The sequence below is a fragment of the Calidris pugnax genome, unplaced genomic scaffold (genome assembly GCF_001431845.1).
Source record: "Calidris pugnax isolate Ruff unplaced genomic scaffold, ASM143184v1 scaffold150, whole genome shotgun sequence".
Lineage (NCBI taxonomy): Eukaryota > Metazoa > Chordata > Aves > Charadriiformes > Scolopacidae > Calidris > Calidris pugnax.
In genome coordinates, this window is record NW_015091300.1 from 2,258,401 (window position 1) to 2,272,384 (window position 13,984).

The window sequence follows — 13,984 nt, forward strand, 5'->3', positions numbered from 1 at the left end:
TTAGCATTTATTTCACAACCGGCTTCAACCTCGAACTGATGGAACTGGGTAAAAAAACACCAAAACAAAAAAGAAGAAAAAAAAAAAAACCAAGGAAATCCAAGGAGAGACGAGGCAAGAGGGAGACTCCTGTGAGCCCGCATCTATCATTCTGTCAGTGGGGCGAAACGATAGGAGAGGAGGTGCCTCACCTGGCTCCTGAGAAATACCCAGCCTGCTGAGATGGGACAGGTGCCCAACAGGCTGAATCACAACTCAGGAACTGGTGCTTCAGCCTGGAAGAGGAGCACGTCTCCAGGCAGCCAGCTGTCACCTTGGTGGCAGATGGGACCTCAGGTCTGAGAGAAGCGGCCTGCAGCTGAGATAGGTGGGGTAGGAGTAAGGAAAAGTATCAAAAAGTGGAAGCAAAAAACCCCAGAGCACCTCCAACAGATTTACAGCACAGCAGGAACCAGCCTTTTCACTCCCCCCCCCCCCCCCCCCCCCAAAAAAAAAAAACCAACCCCACCATTAAAGTCCCATCTTGTGGCTTCCCACTCATGCTTCAGGGAACCCATGGAGCATCACCTCGAGGATCTCTGCAGACAAAGCAGCAATGGGTCTCGCAGGCTGATGCTTCCCCAGTCACCTGTTTGCAGGCAATGGGCTCTAATTGGCCTGTGGTGAGCTGGGGCGTTTGCTCAGGTGCAGGAATCGGGTTATATTACAGCATTACCACACCACAGGCCCTCATAGCCGTGAAGGATCTACCGAAGGCAGCCACTTAAAAAAAAAACACCAAACCCCAAAACCAAACCAAGAACAACATGAGGGGAAAAATGTTTTTAAGAGCCACTGACAATGAAGGGGGGCAGCCCTGGCACCGTGAGGGGACGCTGGCAGCCCCGTGTGGTGGTGTGCTCTCCCTGGTTTGCCCCCCCCCACTCCCTATCGGCTCCTGCCCGGCCTTGGCCATCATGGCCATCACAACAGCAGTGATAACTTGTACCCGGTTTCTGGGGCATGGCTGGCAACATAGTCAAAATACTGTCTGGAATGGCGACCTAGAAATTTTTTGTTGCCATGAAAATATGACTAGAGGTCAATTACCTTACAGTATAAATAGTGGACAGCCCAAGAGCCCCTTTGAGCATTCCTGTACTGCAGCGGGTTGCACTCCAGGATCTCCCCTTTGGTGAGGACGCTCGCTGAAGGCTCTACTCCTCGAAGTTGAGAGATTCCTTGCCGCAACAAATTCCCGGTTCTACTCCTCGAAGTTGAGGGAATCCTTGCCGCAACTGAGTTTCGGTAAGTGACTAATAGCGTGCTAAGCTTTGAAATTTTACCTAAGTAATGTAAAGGATTAATTGTGCATAATTAATCCTTTAGACATAAACCGTTGACCAAGTCTGGGACTAGGATTGGATCCAGCCGCACCTAGACTCCTCTCTGAGAAGGAGTTTAGAAAGCAAGGGGGTCCTTTCTGAACCTCATGACTCAACGGGAGGGTCTCCCTGACAGTTCTGTCTGACCCTGTCCTCTGTGCAGTAACTAATAGAGTGTACCCTGACATCGAATCTCGTAAAACACTATCGCATTTACCACTGGTTTTATTGCACTTACTAGTGGTTTTGTTAAATCACTGTTTCACCTTAATACATATTTCTCTGCTTCACTCTAACTAGTGAAGTTAATCACTCCGTCCACGACACCCCGAGGCTGGGCAGGATGCAGGGTGGCCTTGTCTCAGCGACGCACCTGAGGGGCCGTTGGGATGGCAGCCTGTCCCATAGCCTGAAGCCGTACCTGATGGCAGGAGATGAGGCCTCGAGAGGCTTAAATCTGTTCTGGGCTGAGGTGAGGGGACAGGGAGCAGGGCCCTGCCGCCCTCAGGCCGTGGCTGTGGGGATGGAGGGGCATCGTGTAGAGGGGATTGTAGGTTCAGGCTGGATATTAGGAAAATTTTTTTCACTGAAAGGGTTCTCAGCCATTGGAATGGGCTGCCCAGGGAGGGGGTTGAGGCACCATCCCTGGAGGTGTTCAAAAGATGGGTTGATGTAGTGCTGGGAGGTATGGTTTAGTGCTGATGCTCCTTTTTTGTTGTGCGGGTGTCTATTTTTGTCAGTTAGGTTGACAGTTGGACAAGATGATCTTTAAGGTCCCTTCCAACCTAGAAGATTCTGTGATTCTGTGGCCCTCAGGGGCTGCCACAGCTCCCACCCCACACCACCCCTCTGAGGGGAGAGGATTCACCTTCCCTCCTCCATGGAGCATTTTAACTTCCTTTTCACTGAATTTCACTGAATTTTTAGAGTTGGAAGGGACCATAGAGATCATCTAGTCCTTTTTATTCCTTATTTATTGGCCGCTCGAGGGCAGGCGGTCCCTGAGGGAATGAACGCCTGGCGGGAAGCAGCGCACTACTTTTTCTCAGCTCCCACCCGCGTCCCGCGCGGAAGGTTACGGGACGACTCTCACCCCCAGCACTCGCGCCGCCAGTGCGGCTGCGCCCCTGCGGCTCATCCAAACCCCCGCTCCGCATCGCGTCCCCGATCAACCGCCCATAGCGGGGAGCCTCCGGAGAGGAGTGACAGCCGGCACAGCCAATGAACGGTGCCGCCCCGCCCCCGCCGCGCGCGGCACGCAGCCCCGCCTACCCTCCGCCGCGCGTCTCGCCCCTTATTTTTTTATTTTTTTTTTTTCCGCTGCCGGCACCCGATTGGCGCCTCTATCCGCCAATCGGCGGCTGGGTCCGGGCGGCCGCGCCAGCTGCCCAATCCGCCCCCGCTTTTTCTCAACCGACGGGCGGCGCAGCCAACGCGCAGCCCTTCTCCTCCCACCGGCGGGGGCGGGGCGCGGCGTCAGCCAATGGGCGCGGGGAGGGCGGGCACGCAGGGGGGAAGGCAGCGCTGAGGGAGGAGGGCGGCAGCGCAGCTCGCCGAGGAAGAGGTTGGTCCCGGGGCGGTTTCGGCGGGCGGCCCGGCCGCGCCGCCGAGGGGAACGGGACGGGAGGGCAACCGGGCGGCCGCTCGGCGGGAAGAGAGGTGCCTCACCGGGCCGTGCGGTGGGGAACGGAGGGGGCCGGGCCTGGTGGCCTCCCCACGCCCTCCTTCCCCCCTTTGTTGTGGTGGGACGCGGCCGGCGGTGAGGGCCCCGGCGGCGGGACGGGGTTTGGGGAGGCCACTCTCCGGGCTCTGTGAGGGGAAGGGGGAAGGGAGGTGGGGGGGAAGGTCGCTGTCACCCTCCCCTTCCCCCCTCCCTTCCCCCCCAGCCGTGCCGCCCACACGCCGGAATAGCCCCCCCAGGCGGGGCGGTGGAGGGTGGGAAGGGCCGGCTTGTGCCTCCCTGTGTGTGTCTGAGGTGGGGGGGACGGGGGGGGAGTAAAGTTCTGCTTCTCCTTCCTCGCACTATCCCCCCGCCCCCCCCTCCTCTTCTCTGGCTGGTCTTTTTTTCTTGCAGAGATCAGGTGTGAAAAACTCCCTGCCGGGGTGGTGGAGAAAGTTAGGAGCAAGTTGCAAAGGAGTTTTCTATCCCTGGAGGGGTTTAAGGCCAGGTTGGAGGGGGCTTGGAGCAACCTGGGCTGGTGGGAGGTGTCCCTGCCCATGACAGGGGCTTGGAACTCGATGGTCTGTAAAGTTCCTTTCAACCCAAACCATTCTGTGAAGTGTTTAGGTTTGCAGACTTCACTTCTGCCACTGCCGATTCTTCTCTTCCTTTCCTCATTCAGAGCCATGGATGTGAGATGCACGCTGCCTCCATGAGACACGTACATGTGAGATTAGTGTCTTTCTTCACATCGTTTGTTTCAGTGCTGTAGCTATCTGTGCACTGGAAGATGTAAACAGATATAATCTGATAACTGTTTCATCTACCTAGATAAGCACATGGGAGAAGTTGTGTTGCGATAAATGCAAATAGCTGGTGTTACTGCAGAGTTGTAGAGTTCCTATTTGAATTTTTTTTTTTTTGTGGGGAGTGCAGGGGAAGAGAAAAAGTGTGACACAGTATGGTCTTTTAGTCTTCACTCTGGGGAAAAAAGGGAAAAAATGTGGGTGAGTGAAGAGCCCATGTGATAGTCTTGGAGAGCTGTTGAATCAAACAGCTGGGATTCAGGCTGCAGCCTAGCCTTATGTCTTTTTGGTTGTCCGTCATGGTTTTTGACTAAAAAAAAAAAAACAAACAACTCGCGTGTTGTGCTCTTTTCAAATACTTTACAAAGAAGTGGCTAGCATTAAGAAAAAGTTTTGCTTACAGGATCTAACAAACAAGTGTTTCTGAAAATGCTGGTAGCGAATGCTGCAACTTGTGTATATTGTGTGTAGAGCTCATGTTATCATAGTTCATGGTTACAAACGAGCCAGATTCCATCTGTAGCAAGAAGTTTATAATGACAGCTTATTAGGAGACCGCACATAACAGCAGGTTTGTCTGTTCTTAAGTGTTCCTCTCTTAGCCTGGAGAGCTGTACTTCCAAACTGATTCATGACATTATTTCTGTGGGGGCTGGACGCTGTAGTGAGAGACTGATTAGTCCTTGCTCTGTTCTCCAGCATGGAAAAAAAAAAAGCCTCTTGTTGTTAAGGGATTCTATTGGCAGAATAAGGTTGCTGTTTAGACTTTCCTGTGCTTTATCTCAGTGTTGGAGCTTGCATGATGCACGAATAGATTTATTTTTGTGTGTGTGTTCTGAGGCGTAGCTTTAAAACTTGAACATTTACAAACTCTAGTGAAGTAGAGAGGAATGACAACGTAAATAAAAGGGAGGTTTTTTTAAGTCCCTTCCCCCCATTTGTTTAGCACTATCATGATGAAAGATAGCATTAGTTACAAATGCCTTTAAAAAGAGGAAGGGGAGGATCTCATTTAAGATGGTTTAAACTTAACTCAAAGATGAGTCTAAGCACATATTTAACAGTACATTGGACCGTTTACTAGAGTAACCTGGTAGTTGATTGTTGTTCTGCAGTTGTTCTGCAGGCTACACCGACAGTCACTGAGATGAACAAAAGTATTTGAAGATCGAGTTCTCTTCATGGAAGAAGCTGATTGTGTGTAATACAGTCTTGGAGAAGAATTTGTCAACTTTCCTGAGGTTCTGTGTGGTGATAAAGAGGAGAGCACAATTGAGAAAATGAAGTTAAAAAGATGGGATTCTTAACTAATCTCCTCTTTTCCTCCACCCAGAAGCTAGTTTCACAAACCAAATCAGTTTGAATTACACACTGAATATCCAAATGAAAGGCCCTCCTGGATCCTCCTCCATCTTCCTGTTCCACCTGATCTTTCAGAAGTGTTCAGCACCAGTTGATATAATTGAGTTTATTGGAGCTCAAAAAAAAAAAAATCTCTGCTACTGAGAGCAACTTTAAAAAACAAAACTTGTTTTCATCTTTCTAATCCCTTTCCCACAAAAGTACTGGGAGAACAGGCTTTGTAGTAGGTTCTGGCTAACAATGAATCTGAGCTGTGCTTGAGACTGAAGAGAATTCTTAAGTTTTGTTTGTATAAAGAACTGTACGCAAAGTTTTAATTATTACAAAAAGTATTCTAGAGTTTTCAAATGTGTTCAAAGCTGCCTTAATGATTGTGCATGTAAATGCCCTGTAATTGAAAGCATCCATTTATGGGCCTGACTTGCTAAGTGAGCTGTAAATTCTGCTTTTCAGATTGGATTTAATGACTTTTATCATAAAGCCACAAACTGGTTGTGAACTGTGCCGAGAGGCAAACAATACCTAAGCTTACTTTGCCAAAATATTTGTAATTGTTGATTTGTTAAACTGAATTGCTGCAGGTCATGCGATGGGATTAGTTTTTTTTTTTCTCTAATGGAATGGAGAGCACAGGCAGCCCTGTGTTCCATACTCTCTGGGCTAGAAGAAATTGGCTACTGCAGAAAACCTCCCTAAGCATTGCTCTCCCCTTCCAGTAGAGAAACTGCGTTACAGACTGTAATACTTCATTCCAGATGACATTTGATTATGATTAAATGTGTTTGACAGCTATAGTGTGAAGTAAGACCAAGAAGAGACTGTGAGAGAGCAGCTCCTGGGTGTTTTATCAGTTCAGTCTGGAGCTTGAGCTTAATTTAATTATGCTGGAGCAACACCAGCTTAACATAAGACACTCTCTGATGCATAGTGAACTCTGCTTGAGAAGAGGGTGGCCTGCTTGAAGAACATTGGTGTTAGGCCTGTTTTGAAAGTGAACTTGCATTAACTAATTGTTAAATGCAACTATTTATGCTTTAACAAAGTGGAGAAACTGGTAAGCTATATAGAAAAAACAGTGAAACAGGTCCTAATAATCAGTTCTGTGAATATTCTGGTCAAATTCAGTCCAGGAGTATTTATTTTTTAAAATAATGAAACACTTGCCTGTCACACCTGGAAAACTAGTCAAAACAAATGAGGTGAGAAGAGCTTAAACTGCTGTGGTTTGGAGTGCTTATTCTGTGCTTTTGCGGGGCTATTAAGGTCTTCTGGTTTTAAGGAAAAGTACTCTTGAGGTTGTTAATAATACGAAGTATGCTGAAGAAGTTTGCTGCTTTTCAGAGACAGGTGGATTGGCCAACTGCAGTTGTGGTCATTTTCCTCTTTTGTAATTCTAGGAGAGTTGCTAAAATACATTGGTCCTATTAGTTTAATCAAAGGTCAGTAAAATTAACATTTCCTCTTTCTAATGTCTCCAGATGCTTGCTGTTTTAGTATACTATGAATGCATGTGTTAATACAGTGTGCTAATTATCTAATAGCATTATAGCTTTTCATTATTGCATTTGTCTGTAATTTGCAGTAGTCCTTAGTAACGGAAGAAACATTGAGCTTCTGAAGCTTTCATGGCATCATGATAGTGCTTATTTTAGTTCTGTGGATGAGAAACATGAGTTTTCTCATTTGATTCATAGTCAAACTTCATAAATGAGTGAGAGGAAAATAGTCTACTTTCAAAGTAGGTGGGTAATTCTGTTTTCAATGAGCCGTATAAAGATAATACAGTTACGCAGAGTTTCAAGATGCATTGCAATACTAGACCTTAATAAATATTAATGTGTAAACTGATTCTGTATATAGGCACGTTGCAAAATCCTCACTCTAAGGCTGACCCAGAGGAAGAATTTTCTTTGCTCCTGCCTTGAACTTCTTCAGCTGGTGTCAAAGCTGCACTGGGGCCTTGGCTTTACTTCTTGGAGCTTTTGGTCTGCACGCTGGCCAGATGGAGACCTGGGCCAGATGGAGCCCCTTGGGAGGGAGATCTTCAGAGCCACTCCCCACTGCTGGCCTAATTGGCTGGAAAGCTGAACTGGGGGCTGGATCTGAGGGCGTTGCTCAGCAGGGCTGGATTCCCCTTCCCCCAGCTTTCCACCCCCCACCTCCCCCAAAGCAAAAAACCCCCAGACACCCCAAAACCACTAAGGGAATACTCGACGCCGTCCTACTCTGACCTGAATATGAGGAGAGAAGGATGTGGGCACTGTTGCAGTTTCTCCTGTTCTTCAGAAAAGTATGTATGTGGCAAGTGGGTTTGAGCTTCACCAGTATGACAAAACTGTGTGTCATGAGTATGCATTTGTAGCGGAAAAAGAAAAAGAATTGGCCCTTCTGGAATCTCGACAGGCAGTTTTTGGAGGGATTGTGGGTGCAATAGAAGTGAAATACCTTGTCTTGTGTGTTCCACGGAGTGCTTTAACTAGAGTGTATTCTGCCTGAAAGGGAAAGGACTGGCTTTGATTTTAGTTTCAACTTCATACACAGTTCAGGTTTCCTGTGAGTTGAGCTCATTAACACTGGGGAGAACTTTCTCAGATTCCGCTTACAATAAACTGTCTGTCTCCTTGTTGTTTGGAATAACACAGCCTAAAGGATCCAGAAGCAGATCATAAATTAGTTTTGTTTTGCTTCTGCTCAATGCAAGATGAAATACTTGTTTTATCATTTCTCTAAGTCTTAATGACTTTGGATTAATATAGAAGACATATGCAGTACTGCATAAGCTATGCCTTTTTAAACTTCAGCTCTCAATATTGTTCAGCCCAACATAAGGTCTTGATAACTGTCTTAAATAGACTGTGCTTCAATTAATGTTACCTTATTCTGAAGCCACTAATGTATCCCAGGGATGCATGTGAAGGGAAAAGGTGAATATTCCCTCCTCCTCTAAAAGATCTGAAACGTTGTGTGCTTGGTGAAATTGATACAGAATCTTGCCCGAATTCCAGGATTAATGAAAAAAAAAATTGCCTTTTAAAAAAAAAATCACAAAAATGGAGCTAAAATAGGGAGGAAATGAACTTGTAGAGCATCTCTCAAATGCCACAAATTATTTTCCTCGATCTTCTTTCCTCAGGAGCTTAACTTCTGTCCTCTTTGTTCCAGATGAGCTCTTGCAAATTAAATTCCTCTAAACCAGAATACTTCTAGTAAAACCAGGAGAGATCAGATTTCTTTATTTCAAGTTTAAGATGAATAAGCAGACTGATATGAAATATGTTGCATAAGGCTTTAGAATAATTAGCCAGAAATCACTTGATATTTTTGGTAGCACGAGTGTGTTTATAGTATGTTCCAGACACTCAGGAAAGGAAAATTTCCCTTGAAGATTTTAGTCTGCCCTTAAGGTTTTCTTCATCTTTTATGCTTAGTTATTGCTGGGATCATAGGCTTAGTATTTAATACTTGTTCCAGAGAACCACAGTAGAATGGAATAATAGCAGACATGACTCAAACTGGGACTTTAAAAGTGCCAACTATGACACTGTTTGACCAACTATAGAAACATGTGTGCATCAGGAGGCAGAGATACAGTACGGGGGCAGAGATGAAACAAATACCACCAAAGTTAGGCAATTTGTAAATTTTCCAGTATTAATCTGTTGGGAATAATGGCACGTGCTCCCTGTGTTCCAGGAATCTAAAGAAATGCTCGTACCTCTCCTGGCAGAAGAGCGAGTACTCCTTGGGTATCCAAAGCTGCAGTTTTAAGGCGCATTCCAGGGAACATGGAAAGTGATAAGATAATTTTCTGCTCTGCCTGTCGCTGCTGCCTTGATGCCAGTAATTCAGCTCTAGTTGAGCTCAGAAAGGGGTATTGAAAATCTCCCTGCAGTTACTCACAGAGTCCCAGTATGTTGGTGTGTTGTAGCAGGAATAGGGTGTGGAAAGGTGAAGATCAGATTTGGACTGTGATTTTGGGCCTTGGTAGAAGAGAGTGAGCAAAGGAGAGGCAGTGCGAAAAAATAAGCAATGGCAAAGCACATTTAAGGTCTGTAAAAGCAAGGGTCATAAATGAATATTCAGTTTTTGGAGATGGTTGGCTATAGGCGACAAAGAAATCACAAAAACTGTATCACAAGGAAGAAGGGATGTTACATATTTAGCATGTATTTAATCTGCGGCCATTTTAGCAGTGTGGAAATGTTTCTTGCAGCATTGGCAAAGACAGTTTAATGGGTCCGTTTATAAAAAACGTATAAACATATATAAAATGCTTTTTTATATGTTTTTGCGGGTAAAGAAAGTGTACAAAGAAAAAGAAGAGAGGAATTCTTTTAGCAAGAGGCTACTGTCAACAGTGACAGTGTATGAGAAGATGACTTCTTTAGGAATAAAGATTATGTTACTGTGTCAGTTTGAAGGCAAAAGTTACAGGTGATGAGTTGAAATGGGATTTGCTGCTGAAAATCGAGCTGCAACAGTGACTCCTAAACCCATCAGTATAAACATGCTGTCTGAGGCTGTCTGGGTGGATACAGTTAGGACACAATGCAAATTAGGGCTCTTCATTTTTATTTGAGCTCTTGCTAGATGTTCAGCAATAGACACGTGCTGTCTGCCTCCTGTATACAAATTCCTCATGAGGTGTGGATTTCTGGTTTTGTACTTTTAATTACATTGTTGAGAGCTTTAGGGTAATATGACCAAAAAGATAACCATAGACTGATAAAACTTTTTCTGGGGTCTTTAGATCACTCCTTGTGCAATGTCTTCAAGTACTTGTAATTTAATTGTAGTAAAGCTCTTTTAAAGCTTGGCATCTGTCCAGAGGAGCTTCCCTAACTATATGAGCTGTGTTCAGATACTTTCTTTGTGACAAAAGGCTGATAGCCCTCTATTTGAGGGAAGGGATGTGATTGAAATGTATAGAATCATGAAGCTTTTGGGTGAGAGGAGTACAAACAGTTCTTCAGCAAAGCTTGCAGTGGTAGAACAAGGGCCACTTTCTGATGCTAAGAAGAGATCAGATTAAAACTGCTAAAAGTGCTTCTTGAGGCAGTGGGCTGTTAAACTCTGGTACTGTCTGCCACGAGAGGATGTGGAGGCATGTCAAAAAGTGATTAGATGAGTTAGTGGACATCAGGTCCATAAATGGCTGCTAAAAGGAATAGGTTGAGTTGTGGCCTTTAATTTCCTCTGTAGCAGTTTAAGATGCTGAAGTATTACAAGGAGAATAGCTGCATAAAAGAGCCATGCTCATGTGCTTTCCTTGAGTAGCATGTGTTATTAGGGATATTTCTTCTTGATTTATTTATTGCTCTTTCCTTGCATAATTTGCATTTATCAAAATTGCTCAGAATTCAACCAGTGCCTCCTCCAGGCTGGGAGCGGAGTGTCACTTTTGCATAATTAAAACTGGCTGAAATATTCTCTTCTGAGTACTCCTTGCAGTTGGCTAAAGTATTAAGCTGAATGAAGTCCTGTCCTACTTGTGTCACATTCTCTCTGCTCAGCCTTTGAAAGATCCGGGGCCACTACTGGAATAATTTAGTGAAATTCTTATTGATACTCCTGGCAAATCCCTGACATGGCAAAACAATGGCTAGAAGGAAGAAGTTAGTTTAAGCCTCCCAGAGTCTTAGTCTGCAGCTGGGGTGCATGTTGTGTGGGTTTTTTAAATAGCTGCTAAGCTGCAATAATCATTTTAATAAAGGGCTCTTTAAGCATGTCCCTTTGTATTTATTTTTTTTTCTTTTTAAAGCTAATTTTCTTAGGGGTAGAAAATCAACTTGTACTGCAGAACCTGGATGGGCAAACATCTGTAAGGGAACTGGTTAAAACTAAGTATTATATCTGGAAACTTCTAGTTAGTTAGGTCTGAGGTGACAGTTTTTTGGAAGTGGGAAAAGAACCATTTATTTATTTATTTGCCTCTTGAGTATGCCAGAATAGTATGAGAATTCAAATATAAAGAAAAGCTGTAGTGAATGGGGTTTCTAAAGTCTTTCCTGCTGTAAGACTTAAATCACTCAATGTGCATTTGAAGCAGAAAGGCAAATCTTAGTTTAAAACAAAAATAAAAATATCAGAATACAGAATATGACATATAGGTCACTGTTATCTTAAGGGAGAGAATAGTGCAAGATGGGACACCTCATCACAAGGGGTATTGTAAAGCTGAAAAATAAGATAAAAGCATTAAGAATGTTTAGAGGGCCTGGAAGAATAGAGAATTTACCTTGATGGTAAATGAGACCCTACTGAAGTGTGTGTTTTGTAAGGCTGACAATCAAAGGAGTATTCTGAGGCATAGAAAGGTGTCAAATTTGAAGTTAAAGAACAGGAAATGCTTATATTATGTGTTAGTGAGCTTCATAAATGGGAGAAGAATTGGTGTGTGGATCAGCAATGATGCTGGTACTTTGTTGCCTACATCTGTCAACATTGAATTTAAGGTTCAGATACTACACCAACAATTGCTAGTGTTTAAAATGGGATATTTGCAGCAAAATTGGCTATTCTCTTTACTTTGGTCTTTTTGAATTTTTTGCATAGGCCTCTGAAGGATCTAATGTTGGCCTTGCTCAAAACTTGAAGTCTTTTAGAAAGTTCTTGATTGACTCCTGTTCTCTGTCTCAGAAGGTAGTGCGAGCATTTCTTAAAACAGTGGAGGCCATGGAAGCCTCCTGTTTTATCTCTGGAGCTACTCTGTCTACTCCATAAGGGCTCTAATCTGTTTCACTCCCAAAATAAATTACCTAAATTAGAATATTTGCCCAGGTACATGCTTTTACATGATGTTGACATCAGCTCAAGCACTTAGAGTACCGTGTGTGAGCCACTGCAACTTGTTAACCTGAAAGAGAACTAACTCAGCAAAAAAAACCCCAAACTTGATAGGTTTTAACTTGGTTATCTAGCTGAGCCTTTGTGGAAAGGTATTAGTGGTAGTGGCACAGGAAAGAAAGGAAGGAGACCTGGGCTTCCTGTGACAGGAAGCTCTTGTGTTGGCTGGGGTCCCTATGAAGCTGTACCCTGACTGTCCTATTCAGTGTTTAATTTGAAAAATGTTGGATATTGAGTTTATTTTTCTTGTGTTTGCTGCAGTGCAATGTTTTTGCAGTCTGCAAAATCTGCAGTCTGAAATACTGGGGACAATTCTGTAATAATTTAACATTATTGAAAGAATGGAAGTTCTCTTCACGTTATAGTGTTGTGTGGAAACGGATGCTTTGACTTTTTACCAAGGCCTCCCCTGACAGGACAAGGGGCAGCGGTTTAAACTGAAAGACACTAGATTTAGATTGGATATAAGGAATAAATTCTTTCCTGTGAGGGCGGTGAGGCACTGGAACAGGTTGCCCAGAGAAGCTGTGGCTGCCCCATCCCTGGGGGGGTTCAAGGCCAGGTTGGAGGGGGCTTGGAGCAACCTGGTCTGGTGGGAGGTGTCCCTGCCCATGGCAGGAGGGTGGGACTGGATGGTCTTTAAGGTCCCTTCCAACCCGAACCATTCTGTGATTCTTTCATTTAGGAATATTTTGAATCACTTGCATAAAGTTACCAACGTCAGTCTTGAGTCCTTGTTAATTGGAGCCTCTGTCTCCTTCTCCCCAGAAAACTACAATTCTTGCTTCAGTCATATTTTTAGGTGCTCTCAGAAGCTGGTTTATGGAGGTATAATTTAGTTGAAACTGAAATGTCATTCCTACTGAATGTTCTGTTTTGTGGAAATTGAAAAGTTATGATTTAAAGTTACCTGTAGAATATAATTTAGTATTTGTTGACTTGTTGGTCCTCGCTGAAACCACAAAGACATGACAAGGCATAAATTAGCCATGAATAGTATAGCCTGAAGTATCCCAAATCAACTGTGCTGTTTTGCAGATGGGAAATTTCAGTAAGATGAAGTTGGTATATTTTGGATAGAAGTGAGGAGTGTACCTGTATGGGATGGAGAGGTGTGTAAGCTGCCTTTGAAAGCTCAGATTGAGTAGCCTGAAGGTAGCGTTAGCTCTTAGCTAAAACAAGGTATTTTCCAAGATTTACAAGTTAGTTCAGTCAGCTGAAATAAGGTAACTTTTTGCAGTTCAAATACCTATTTGCTGCCTGGAAATAAAGTTGTTTTTGACTTCAGTGCCATACTTCCAGCCACAAGACCATTATGTCCTCAAGCAATTTCTAACAGCTGTCTGTCTGGAAAAAACATCGTTGATTTGGGGCTTATTTTTTAATACCTAAAAGTAGAGTAATAGAACCTGTAAAAACAAGGTGTGTGTGTTGTTGGTTTTTTTTCCTAAATGGTTATCGTTTCTCTTTTAAATGATTTGAAGTGAAAATTGCAGTGAATGCTAAACTTAGCCCAAATTTCAGCATCCCTTTTAATCTTTCATTTTATCTAAAGATGCTGATCAGGTAGTTGATGCTGAAAGAAAGGTTATCAAAATCGAAACCAGACAGTTCTACTCGGCTGTCTGCAAACTAGGATTTTAAATATCCTTTAATGAATTTTGGAAGACTTCATGATTTTAAGTACTGCCAGTTGAGAAGATTCCTTATTTGTAGGCCATTGAACTAGAAAGATGGGAACAAGCTTATTACCAAACTTAGGAGCAAATTTCAAATCTGTATCCCCAGTGGAACAAAATTGGTAGTTATTTAAAACATGACAAACAAAATGAGAAAAGGCTTGTGAAATGGCTGAGTGTTGGAAGACTTCTGTCAAGCCGTAATGACTAAATGACATTCCAAACACAATTTTGCTTGCTAAATTAATTTGGAGATGGGCACAACAT

The 13,984-nt window shown here is 43.9% G+C and overlaps 1 protein-coding gene across 5 annotated transcripts in view; it reads left to right on the forward strand.

Moving 5' to 3' along the window:
* The first annotated feature begins 2,875 nt into the window (after positions 1-2,875).
* The window catches only part of SMAD2 (SMAD family member 2), a 53,158-nt gene continuing 42,049 nt past the window's right edge, over positions 2,876-13,984 (forward strand). For 4 of the 5 annotated variants that reach the window (XM_014960804.1, XM_014960807.1, XM_014960806.1 and 1 more), the window contains exon 1: positions 2,876-2,928. The gene's annotated coding sequence lies outside the window, so the exon portion shown is untranslated. Of the gene's footprint in view, positions 2,929-3,104; positions 3,124-13,984 lie in introns of those variants that run through there. The other variant, XM_014960805.1, reaches the window with a different exon arrangement.